The following is an 11,860-nucleotide window of genomic DNA, read 5'->3' on the forward strand; positions in this document are numbered from 1 at the left end:
CCCCTCATCAGGCTTTTGCAGAAGCAGCTGGAGAAAGTGAAGGAGGAGCTAAGACGGAGCGATTCCGCTCGGCATGTGGGACTTGTGAATGAAGCCCTTCATTCGCTTTGCCAGGATTCCAGGGTGGTCAATCTGTTGAAATCAGACCACTACATTTTGGCCACCGTGCTCGATCCTAGGTTTAAAGCCTATGTGGTGTCTCTCTTTCCGGCCGACACAAGCCTGCAGAGGTGCAAAGACCTGCTGGTGAACACACTGTCAGCTGAAGCAGAACGTGACACGTCAACGGCTCCTTCTTCATTTTCTCCCGCAACTGGGGCTGCCAGGAAAAAACTTAGGTATCCTAAGCAACCCGCTGGCGGTGATGCAGGGCAGGCAGGACCAAGTTTGGACATCTGGTCCGGACTGAAGGACCTGGCAACAATTTCTGACATGTCTACTGTCACTGCATATGATACTGTCACCATTGACAGAATGGTGGAGGATTACATCGGTGACAGCATCCAAGTAGGCATGTCAGACAGTCCATACCTGTACTGGCAGGAAAAAGAGGCAATTTGAAGGCCCCTGTAGAAACTGGCTCTATTTTACCTGAGTTGCCCCCCCTCCAGTGTGTACTCCGAAAGAGTGTTTAGTGCAGCCGGGAACCTTGTCAGCGAAAGGCGTAGGAGGTTGCTTCCACAGAATGTGGAGAAGATGATGTTCATCAAAATGAATTATCAGCTCTTCCAGGGAGACCAGCCTCCAGAAGGTACAGAGGGACCTGTGGTGGTGGATTCAAGTGGGGACGAGTTAATACTTTGTGAGGATGAGGATGTACACACTGAAGAGGGTGAGGAATTGGTGGATGAGGAGGATGAGGATGACATCTTGCCTCCGTAGAGCCAGTTTGTGCAGGGACACATTAATTGCCAGCTTGTTTTGTGGGGGCCCAAACGAACCAATCATTTCAGCCACAGTTGTGTGGCAGACCCTGGCGCTGAAATGATTGGTTTGTTAAAGTGTGCATGTCCTGTTTATACAACATAAGGGTGGGTGGGAGGGCCCAAGGACAATTCCATCTTGCACCTCTTTTTTTTCTTTGCATTATGTACAGTTTGGGGCCTAGTTTTTCAAACTGCCATCCTGTCTGCCACTGCAGTTTCACGCCTAGATGGGTCACGTGTTTGTGCCGCCCACTCGTGTCGCTTAGCATAGTCATCCAGCTACCTCGGTGCAACCTTTTGGACATAAAAACACTATTATGAGGTGTGAGGTGTTCAGAATAGACTGGAAATGAGTGGAAATTAAGGTTATTGAGGTTAATAATAGCATAGGAGCAGAAAAACCTACAAATTCTGTGATTTTAGCTGTTTTTATGCTTTTTTTCAAAAAAATACAGATCCAAAACACAAAACCCAGAACCCAAAACACGGAAGGGTGGTTTTGGCAAAACCAATCCAGATCCAAAACACGAAGAAAGATCCAGATCCAAAACCAAAACACAAAACACGAAAAGTGGCCGGTGCACACCCCTAATTTTAATAATGATATTGTTTGATTTGTGACATATGTGTGTGTACATATATATTAGGGATGTGCACCGACCCCCATATTTTGCTTTTGAATCTGTATCTCCTGCAAGGTTTTGGATCTGGATTTGGTTTTACAGTGAAAGCTGCTTGGGGCAACAATTGCAGTAATACAACCTCCTCTGTCAATGATTCAAATAGATCACAGTTAGATCCTAGGTGCTATACTTAAATAAGGCAGTGTCAAAGCAGCTACCCCTTAATGTCAGATATTGCATCACTAAGCGTTCTATTCCACCAATGGGACGTCAATGCCCAGCAGAAAAACTGCTACTGTTTGCTGTTTTTACACTTCACACCAGTATTCCCCCGCAGGCTTGCCATACCCCACTAGCTCAGTTCAGTACAGGGAGTGTGTGTGAGTGTGTGGGGTGGGCTGCGCTAAGACATACACTTTCTCCGGGTGCCATGGTCCCACCTCCGGTAATAACTGATGCAGTGTTGGGCAGCCGAGCAGGCAGCACCCTGGATCGGCGGAGCCAGGACTGCCTAGCTCTATGCATGGGAGACTGAATAACTGCTGGTGTAACTGCGTACTGCAGTAGTGGAGAGCCCAACGCTACTGGACACACACACGACCTCTGCGATATATAGAAGGGGCCTGCCCGTGCCTCCCGCTTGGGCTATCCTAACAGCCCTTGTTTATTAAGGGACAGGGCTCAGTGGCAAATGCGGAATCTGTACAGAGGGGTTTTTAAATGCAGATCATTTGAGCAAGTTGGGGAATTTGGGGGAGGGCAGAATTGAAACCGTGCATTGCCCTGGACATAGATGTACAGATTGGTCCCCTTATGTACTGGATGGTGTATTATTCAGTATTAGTAATCGATCCTATAGATGGTCTATATCAGTGCACCCCAAACAGTGCATGTTTTCCAGATCACCTAGTCAGTTCACTACTATATTCATTACTGGCTGTGCAATTTTTACTACTGGCTGACATTATAAAAGATCAACAGGGACTGTAGTGCTAGTTATTTAATTTGTGGCACTGAGGGGATCCTAATTTGTATGGTCCCTTATAATCTGGGGCACGAATAGGGCAGTTTGTGGTACCTGGGAGGCTGCCTGCCATGCCTAGAGCAGGCAGCAGCAGCCCCCCCAGTATAAAGATGGCGGCCGCACTCGGGGCAAAGCCACGCCCCCTTCGCGGCCCCAACCGCCCACAACCCGATAGCTAACCTTGTTCCCTTGTCCATTACTATAACAGGGATGTGAAAGCTGCAATGGATATAATTGCCCCTGTGCGTATACGACCCCTCATACCACACCGTCAAGCCCCTTGGTTTGACAATAGTGTTAGTGAACTCAAGAAAAGGGGGCATAGACTTGAAAGACGATGGAGGAAGACGAACCTGGTAGAGAATAAGTTAACACTAATCAAACATATAAGAGAATATCAATCAACAATCACCCGTAAGAAAACAGAGTTCCTTTCAAATGAGATCAAGGCAGCAAACGATAGGCCGGCTCAGCTTTTCCATACAGTGGAGATGCTTTGCAAACCAGCATGCCTGCAGCATGATGAAACCCTCTCCCAATCAAGATGCAATGAGTTTGCAAAATTCTTTGCAGATAAAGTATCCTCCATCCGGGCTGGAATCCCCACAGTGCCATCAAAGGAGTGCCAAACTACCAAGCCTGCCAAGGTAAGCCACCTGTCTCCCTGGAACAGCTTTGACATAATGGATGCAAAAGATATTGCTAAAATTATCAGAATGTTGCGACCCACCACCTGTGATCTGGACCCTGCCTCAACCAAGCTTCTCATAGGGTGTATAGACATTATTGGCCCTGTAATTGCAAAAATAGTTCAATGCTCTTTGCAAACAGCCATTTTTCCAGAACCAGTAAAGGAAGCAATGGTTAGACCATTTCTTAAAAAACCTAATTTAGACCCCGACTGCATGACCAACTATAGACCAGTATCAAACCTTCCTTTTCTAGGAAAGGTCATTGAGAAAGTGGTGGCAATGCAACTGGAAACCCACCTGTCTACCCATGATATTTATGATCGATTCCAGTCAGGATTCAGGAGAAGACATAGGCCCTCATTCAGAGCCGTACGCTCTGAGCAGAGCGCACGCTCTGAATGAGGGCCAGGCTCCATTTTCATGGAGCGTCCTCCTGGACGCTCGTATAGCTGTGGGTCACCACCCACAGGCTATACGAGCGTGCATTGTGATGGCCGCGATGGTCGAGACCATCGCGACCATCGAAATTGCGAGCCGGAGCCTGCGGTTGAGGTTTTCAACCGCAAGCTCCGGAGTGATTTTGGCTCTATCAGAGCCAAAATCACTCCCACTGACATCACTAGTGATGTCAGTGGGCCGGCTTCTGACGGGAGGCACGCCCCCGGAACGCCTACCAAAGGGGGCGTGCTGTCAATCAACATTGACAGCACGCCCCCTTTGATCGGACACAACGAGCGAAGGACTTTCCTTCGCTCGTCGCGTCTGGCGCAGCTCCCTCCGTCGTGCGCATGCTCAGTCCATAACATCGACCCACTTGCGAGCGGACAGCCGCTCGCGAGTGGGTCTGAATCAGGCCCATAGAACTGAAACAGCCCTGGTATGTGTGCTTAATGATCTTCTGATGGCAAGAGACAGAGGTGATTGTTCAATCTTAATCCTTCTGGATCTCTCAGCAGCATTTGATACTGTGGACCATGGGATTCTAATTGAGTGCCTGAAAAATTTCTGCGGACTGGATGGCACAGTCCTTAGATGGTTCAAATCATTTCTCACTGGCAGGTCACAGAGAGTTTCTTCTGGAGTAAACTCTTCATCACCAGTATCACTTCCATGCAGTGTCCCAAGGGTTCTATACTATCTCCCATGCTTTTTGCAGTATACATGCTGCCACTGGGTGAAATAATCAGACGTCATGGCCTGGTTTACCACTGCTATGCAGATGATACACAACTGTACCTGTCCTTTGCTCCAGGGTACAAATGCCCCAATAACAACCCTAAATGGCTGCCTAGCTGAGCTTCAGGAGTGGATGAGTGCCAGTTGGCTGCGACTGAGCCCTGATAAAACAGAGGTTCTTATGATAGGTCACAGGACAGGGCTACAGCATAGCCAACCAACAGGACTTACACTTGGGGGTTCAGAATTACAAAACACTAAACATGTGCAGAATCTCGGTGTTGTCCTGGATAATGGCTTGACACTTAAACATCAGGTATCAGCCACAATCAAATTCTCATTCTTTCATCTGAGGAACATAGCCAGAATCAAGCACTTAATTCCCTCAGAAGATCTGCCTAAATTCATACATGCATTTATATCATCACACCTAGACTACTGCAATGCCCTCTACCTCGGTCTCCCAGCAAAAGAATTACACCGCTTGCAGATGGTACAAAACGCAGCTGCCAGGCTATTAACCAACCAGCCCCGTTCCAGCCACATAACACCCATTCTCTACTCCCTTCACTGGCTGCCTGTCAGATGGCGAATTGTTTTCAAGATTGGAATAATAACTTACAAAACCCTTCATGACAATGGCACAGAGTACCTGAAGCAGCTTCTGATTCCCTACTGTGCCACTCGATTACTGCGATCCATTGACGAAGGACTATTAACAGTACCTAGAATCTCACGGAATTCGTCTGGGGGTCGAGCTTTCAGTTTTGTGGCTCCAACCTTATGGAACTCACTTCCCCGCACAGTTCGAGAGGCCTCCACTCTAGAATCCTTCAAAAATAGACTCAAGACTCACCTATTCACCCAAGCATTTCACTAATGTCCCTTGTAAAAGCTTGTTTTATATTTTATACTGTAAATGTAAAGCACTTTGAGTCCTTTAGGAGAAAAGTGCTATATAAATAAAATTATTATTATTATTATTATTATTAACTGGCTTGACCAGCGGGGCAGCCACCGCTGCCCGTTGCCGGCAAACAACACAGAGGCGGAGCCACCGGCAACATGCCCAGCTGCGCTCCGCCTGACAGCACAGTCGCAGCCGCCGCTTCCGACCTAGGCCGCGCCGGGCACGCCATAGAGAGGCAGGAATCGGAGGTGGCGGATACCGCCGGCCGCCTCCGTACTACAAAGCTAAAGGGCAGGGGCAGTCGGCCGTGGTCATAGCTGCGGCCCTGCCCTACTGCACAAGCGCTGCCTCAGGCCCAGTCCGCAATAAGTGCGGCGGCCTACTCAGCTGGGGGGGGGCGGCGGCAACACGGGAGCCTGCAGTTGTAGCCTGGCAGCAACTGCGGACATTGGAAACAGAGGAACGATGGGGGGCAAGAGAGAGAGACAGGAGGAAGGAAGGAATCACAGTGGGAAAGAATACAGGGAAAGTGTGAAAGAATATGTGAAAAGAATTAAAGTATATGGGAAGAGAACAAAAGAATAGCAGGAGGGAAGAGAACAGGAGGAGATAAAGCAAAAGGAGATTTCTTCAGGAGATTTAAATCACACATTTTACTTCTCTGTCCTGAAATAAACAGGAACAAGAGGCAGATTTACATACATCACTCCATTAAATACTCTTAGACCACTCCCCATGAAACATTCATTGGCTGCATAAGACCAGCTAAGGTTAAAGGGGCAATATCCAACACGTTATTAAACTGGCAACACTCAAATGTAAACATGAGGGACATTAAAATGTCCCTCATGTTTACATGTCGTCCTTCGGGCTTACATAGTTCACTTTTGTTTTTGAATTGAACACGTATTATAGTTGATTTCCATAAGAGTCTATGGAAGGGATGCAGTCAGGAAGCTGTACTTTACAGAGCTATGGCGACATGCATTCATTCCTTCTTAAACTATTGAAGTCTGTATACTGACACTGCTTTTGTGTTACTAAATTCAATAATCATGAATATTTACCCAAAATATAAGAATTGTTTGAGTTGCAAATCTATATTTGTATAGACTTAGCAATCAACACATTAAATTTAATTTGTAAATATATTAATCAAAATATCCTTAATGGTATAATATTTAACTATTACTGATTGTACTTATATATTATTTAATAAAACAATGTAACTTCTTTTTAAGACCAAACAGTATTAAACATCATTCTATAGCACATTTTAAGAAAATGCATATATAAACAAGTGCAGTATGACATTAATGACCACTGTTTCTAGTGTTGCAATACGTAATACTATGGTCATGAGTAGTTTTCTATTTATTTATTGTCTTGTTAATTTAAACTCCTCTTGCCAACATTAAAAGTATAGCAATGCCAAGACATATGTGTCCTCATGGTGGTACTGAAGATGATGTGTTGTAATGTATGTATGATGATGTGACAAAAATAAGACTATGGAACGTCAACAAAACTCAAAGAACAACTAGAATTAACTAGAAAGCATGCTTATCTGCCATGTCACCAGGTCAAAAAAACCGATGGACACATTAACAATGCGAGTCAGTTATTTATTTAAGGCTGATAACACACAGTTAGAAACTTATCTGTGTAAATAAATTGCCAAATACAATTCATTGCAACAGGTTCTTATTGCAAACGCACACTTCATGTTGCAATAATAATATCAAATTATAATGTCTTTACATGTAAGATTACATAATTACTCTTAATAAATATGCTCAATCAGCAGCGCCAAGAAAAGAAGGAGGTACTAATTCCTCGGCCCTAGCTTGTTGGAGGGGTCCAGGTCCGCCCCCCTCTTCTGTAACACTTCTTACATGTCAGCGGCAGCAGCCTCTATCCCCAAGCCCAGCACACTCTGCTGTGTGCTGGGATGCAGAGGGTCCAGGAAAGCTGCTACCGCTGACCAGCAGCAGTCCCAGGGCCTGATTCATTACCGATCGCAGCTGCGATTACGCATGCAATCGGCCAATTGTTGCGTTCTGCGCATGCGTATGCATCTCAGTGTGCGAAGACTACACTGTGATCGGACTGTGGACTTGTTTCAGCAAGGATCGCTATTCTGCTAGAACGCACGCACCGCAGTTGCTTATAGCGGTGAAATGCAAATGTTTGCAATCGGATTGCGATCACAGCTTACCATAAGGACGCCCACTTCCCCTTACACACATCCATATACTTGGGCAACATAGTGAAATAATCGGTAACATCGAGTAACATCGGACCCATACGAACAGTTACGCACAAGCCAGACCTTACTCAGGAATTGCTTACTTCAGCACACGCTATGAGCCCTCAGGCTGTGTATGGTATTGCAGTGGATAATTTATGTACGCCCCTGCAACCGTGTTGCAGCGCACTGGTGCGCCTGCATTCGCCCGACTACCCCCCCCTGTCACCACTCTCAAGCGGCACTTCCTGTCAATCAATGTGCTCGGGGTCTGCGTAGCCTCTGCAAACGCATTTCCCATCGCAATTTCTAGTTCTCGCACGCGCACTGCGCTGCGTATGCATGCGCAATGTGAATTAATCGACCGATTGCGTGTGTCTTTACTATTGCGATCCTTGCTGAATCAGGCCCTGTGACCGCAGTACTAAGCAGACCCATTGTAGAGTGATTGACAGGAAGTGACCATATGGGGGGTTTGACTGGTGGTGGTGGAGGAAACGCAGACGTGCCTGTATGTTTGAACGCAGTTACAGGGACATGCATGAATTAGCTGCCATATGCAGCTTGGGCTTTCACTGCATGCGATAAGGTTAGCAATTCCTGAGTAAGGTCAGACCATATGCAAGTGTGCATAAGGCTCCGATGGTAACTGATGTTACCGATGGTTTCGCAGACTTGCAAAGTGTTACGGATGTGCGCAAGGTAAAGTGGACGTCCTTACAGCATTGCAATTGCAATCATTAGCCTATTATCGCAGTGAGCCTGCGTGTGTAATCACAACTGCAATCGCAATAGCGATCTGTAATGAGTCAGGCCATCTATCTGCTTAAGCAAACAAATAAGAGGCGCTGCCCAAAGTTACCGCAGCTGGGTATTGGATAAATATATAACTACAAGATATATTTATACCACCAATAAACACACTGTTACTGAATGCTGCCGTATGACCAAGGTAGTCACCCAGGGAGAATGCTAGAGCAAAGAAAAAAGTGGACAATGGCTCATATACTGTGTGTACCAGTATACTAATATGATAAAGAAAAAATAAATACTATAATAGGTATAATACACTAAAAACCATGTGAATGTTTAAATAAAAATTGCAGTTTAATCAACACAATTAAAAACAGCGATCTAGAGTATTACATGTTAAAAAACATATTATACTATTACTAAATGCTGATATAGCTTTTGTCTGTAGGACATAGTACATCCATCAGGAACAGATGTTAAATCGTAGTAATCTTAGTCACTGGAATAATAATGTATTTTGGTCGCAGAAAGCCTACATATAGTTACCTGTACCACTCAGCTCTTTAGGGGATAAAGAATCAGTCCAGCAGGGTATAGCATAACCTGCAGCCCGTGCAGTCACTTCGCTGTTGTGAAAATCTTGGACTTGAAAAACACTGTTCCAGTCCTTTTTGGTGTGGTAAGTGGTAATTCTATAGTAAATATGCAAATACAGTGGTAAAGAGATTGCTGGTGGAGTGGCCTTACCCATTTCTCTGTCAATTGACAGCTTCCTCAGAGGCAGTGTCTCTATCTGCCGGCATTATGTGTGGGGGAACGCAATTGCACTTATATTTATATATTTTTCATTTTTTTACCTGGGCCCTTCCATGCTCTCTACGGCCCTGTGCTCAGATAAATTTGTTCTTTTCAATTTCTAATAATTTCCTACTGATGAGGATCAGGATCATTTTGTCTGTAGTCACTGCTCTTCAGCTACACACAACTCAGGACAACACATCACAGGTACTGTAGATTTAAGAACACATCTAAGTACAGTATGTTCCCTAAAAGAGGATGGTGGCAGTGTCTTTTAGTAACCAGTCTCATAACTGATCAGAACTATATACATAGGAATACAATTCATATCAAATATATTAAAATCCATTCAGTGGAAGGCCCAGAACAGGCTCCCTGGGTCAAAGTTCTGCCCGGTGCACTCTGCCGTGAGTTCCAACTGGGACCCCAACCACTCTATAAGGCATCCCAGACCAATAGCCACCCCTCTGCTAAATTTTTATCCAAATCTACACAGTGGAAGGCCCAGAACAGGCTCCCTGGATCAAAGTACTGCCCAGAGTATACCAACAGGAGATCCGACTGGGACCTCAGCCCCCTAGTATGTCTTCTGGGATCCAGTGTTACCACAATGTGAAGTTTTCATCAAAATCCATCCAATGGAAGGCTCAGTACAGGCTCCCCGAGTCCGAAAAGGCTCCCTGGGTCAAAATTCTGCCCGGCGCACTCCGCCCGTGACGTGCGGTGAGGTAAATGGCCTGGAGAGACATTGGCATTAGTATCAGAGCCAGATTTACAGATACATATATGAACCCGAGGGTTCATGTGGGCATTATACAAAGGTGCAGCAGTATATAGTGCTGGAAATTTGGTGTGTTTTGATCAGGGATGTGCGGAAAAGGTACACAGGGGAGGCAGTGCCTCACCTGCCATACACTTTTTACTCCAGAGTTTTGACTATAAAAATGATTTGAATAATATAAAGAAGATCTTTAGAATATTTTCTTTACATTTTCTTATATATTTTATAGTTTAAACTCTGGAGTATACCTAAGTATGACAGGAAAGGCTCTGCCTCACCTGACCGCACATTACTGCTGTGAGGTCTATGTGAGGTCTAACCCTGACCCCAACCACTCCTTTAGGCATCCCAGACCAATTGCCACCCCTCTGTGAAGTTTTAGTCCAAATCCATCCAGTGGAAGGCCCAGAACAGGCTCCCCAGGTCAAAGCTCTGCCCAGCATACACCAACGGGAGGTCTAACCAGGACCTCAACCCCCTAGTATGTCTTCTGGATCCAGTGTTACCACTCTGTGAAGTTTTGGTCCAAATCCAGTGGAAGGCTCAGAATAGACTCCCCAGGTCAAAGTTCTGTCCAGAGTACACCATAGGGTCCAACTGAGACCTTGAGACACCTAACCAGGATCCTACTAGACCACCTCGCATTGGTTTCATCCCAATCGGTACAGGGGTGTCTGAATGCATAACCGCACAGACAAACTCACAAGCAAACAAAACAGACCAATGCATTTTAAATGTAAGATTCGTCGCTCTGTCGCGTTGTCGCTATGTGGTATAATAGCTTACTTTTTTATTCTAAATTACTATATAAGATTTGGCAGCTTTACCTTGAGAGCTGTAGAAGATATTCGCCAACAAAGAAACAAACAAACAAATTTCTTCTATGATGAGATAGATAGATAGATAGATAGATAGATAGATAGATAGATAGATAGATAGATAGATAGATAGATAGATATTTTCTGATGCTAAGCTTGCATCTTAGATTTAGTTCACTCTAAAGTGCTCCAGGATGGAATAGAATGCAATGCTTAATAATTATTGAAGGCAAAAACCTTTATAGCATCATATAAATGTCTTTGGGTATAAAACCTGATCCTTATATATGGGAATGAGAACAGGGAAAAGAATGTGTGTTCAGGTAGCTCTAACTATATGGCAGTCAATAGATCAACAATGAAAAGGTCGACAGTGTCTATGTAGACACCAAATGGTCGACATGCAATAGTCGACATGTACAAAAGGTTGACAGGTACAAGAGGTCGACATGAATATTGACATGTACTGTCCCTTCTAGTGCCTAGCCCTAACCGTTGGGGAAATTGCCTAGCCCTAACCGTCCCTTCTAGAGCCTAACACTAACTCCCCGGTAAGTGCCTAATTTATGTGTTGACCATTTGTGTTGAACATTTCAGTGTTGACCGTGTGATCATATTGATCTTTTATACATGTCAATCTTCATGTCGACCTCTTGTACCTGTTGACCTTAACGGAGGGTTAGGGTTAAGCACCAGGAGGGAGGGTTAGGGTTAGGCACCAAATAGAGGGTTATGGTGAAGATTAGAGTTAGAAAACAAGAAAAATGTGTGGACCATTCAAATGGCGACCGTTTGAGCATGTCAAGCTTTTGCACCTGCCGATCTTCACCCATGTCGACATTTTTGTGTGTCGACCTTTTGAACCTGTCGACCTATTGCCTGTCTACCAGTTCGTGTCGATCTTTTGACTATCTATCTAAATAGTAGGGATGTGCAGGCTCGGATAGGTTCGAGTTTGCACGTGGAGTTCGGATTTTTCCCTCCAAAAAAACGGAACTCAGAAAGAGGCAAAACGTCATCTTACATGGACGAACATCATCATTCCTGGTCTTTTGTCCAGGAATGATGATGTTCGTCCATGTAAGATGACGTTTTGCCTCGTTCTGAGTTC

The sequence above is a fragment of the Taudactylus pleione genome, unplaced genomic scaffold (genome assembly GCF_031769625.1).
Source record: "Taudactylus pleione unplaced genomic scaffold, aTauple2 ptg000372l, whole genome shotgun sequence".
NCBI classification, from domain to species: Eukaryota; Metazoa; Chordata; class Amphibia; order Anura; family Myobatrachidae; genus Taudactylus; species Taudactylus pleione.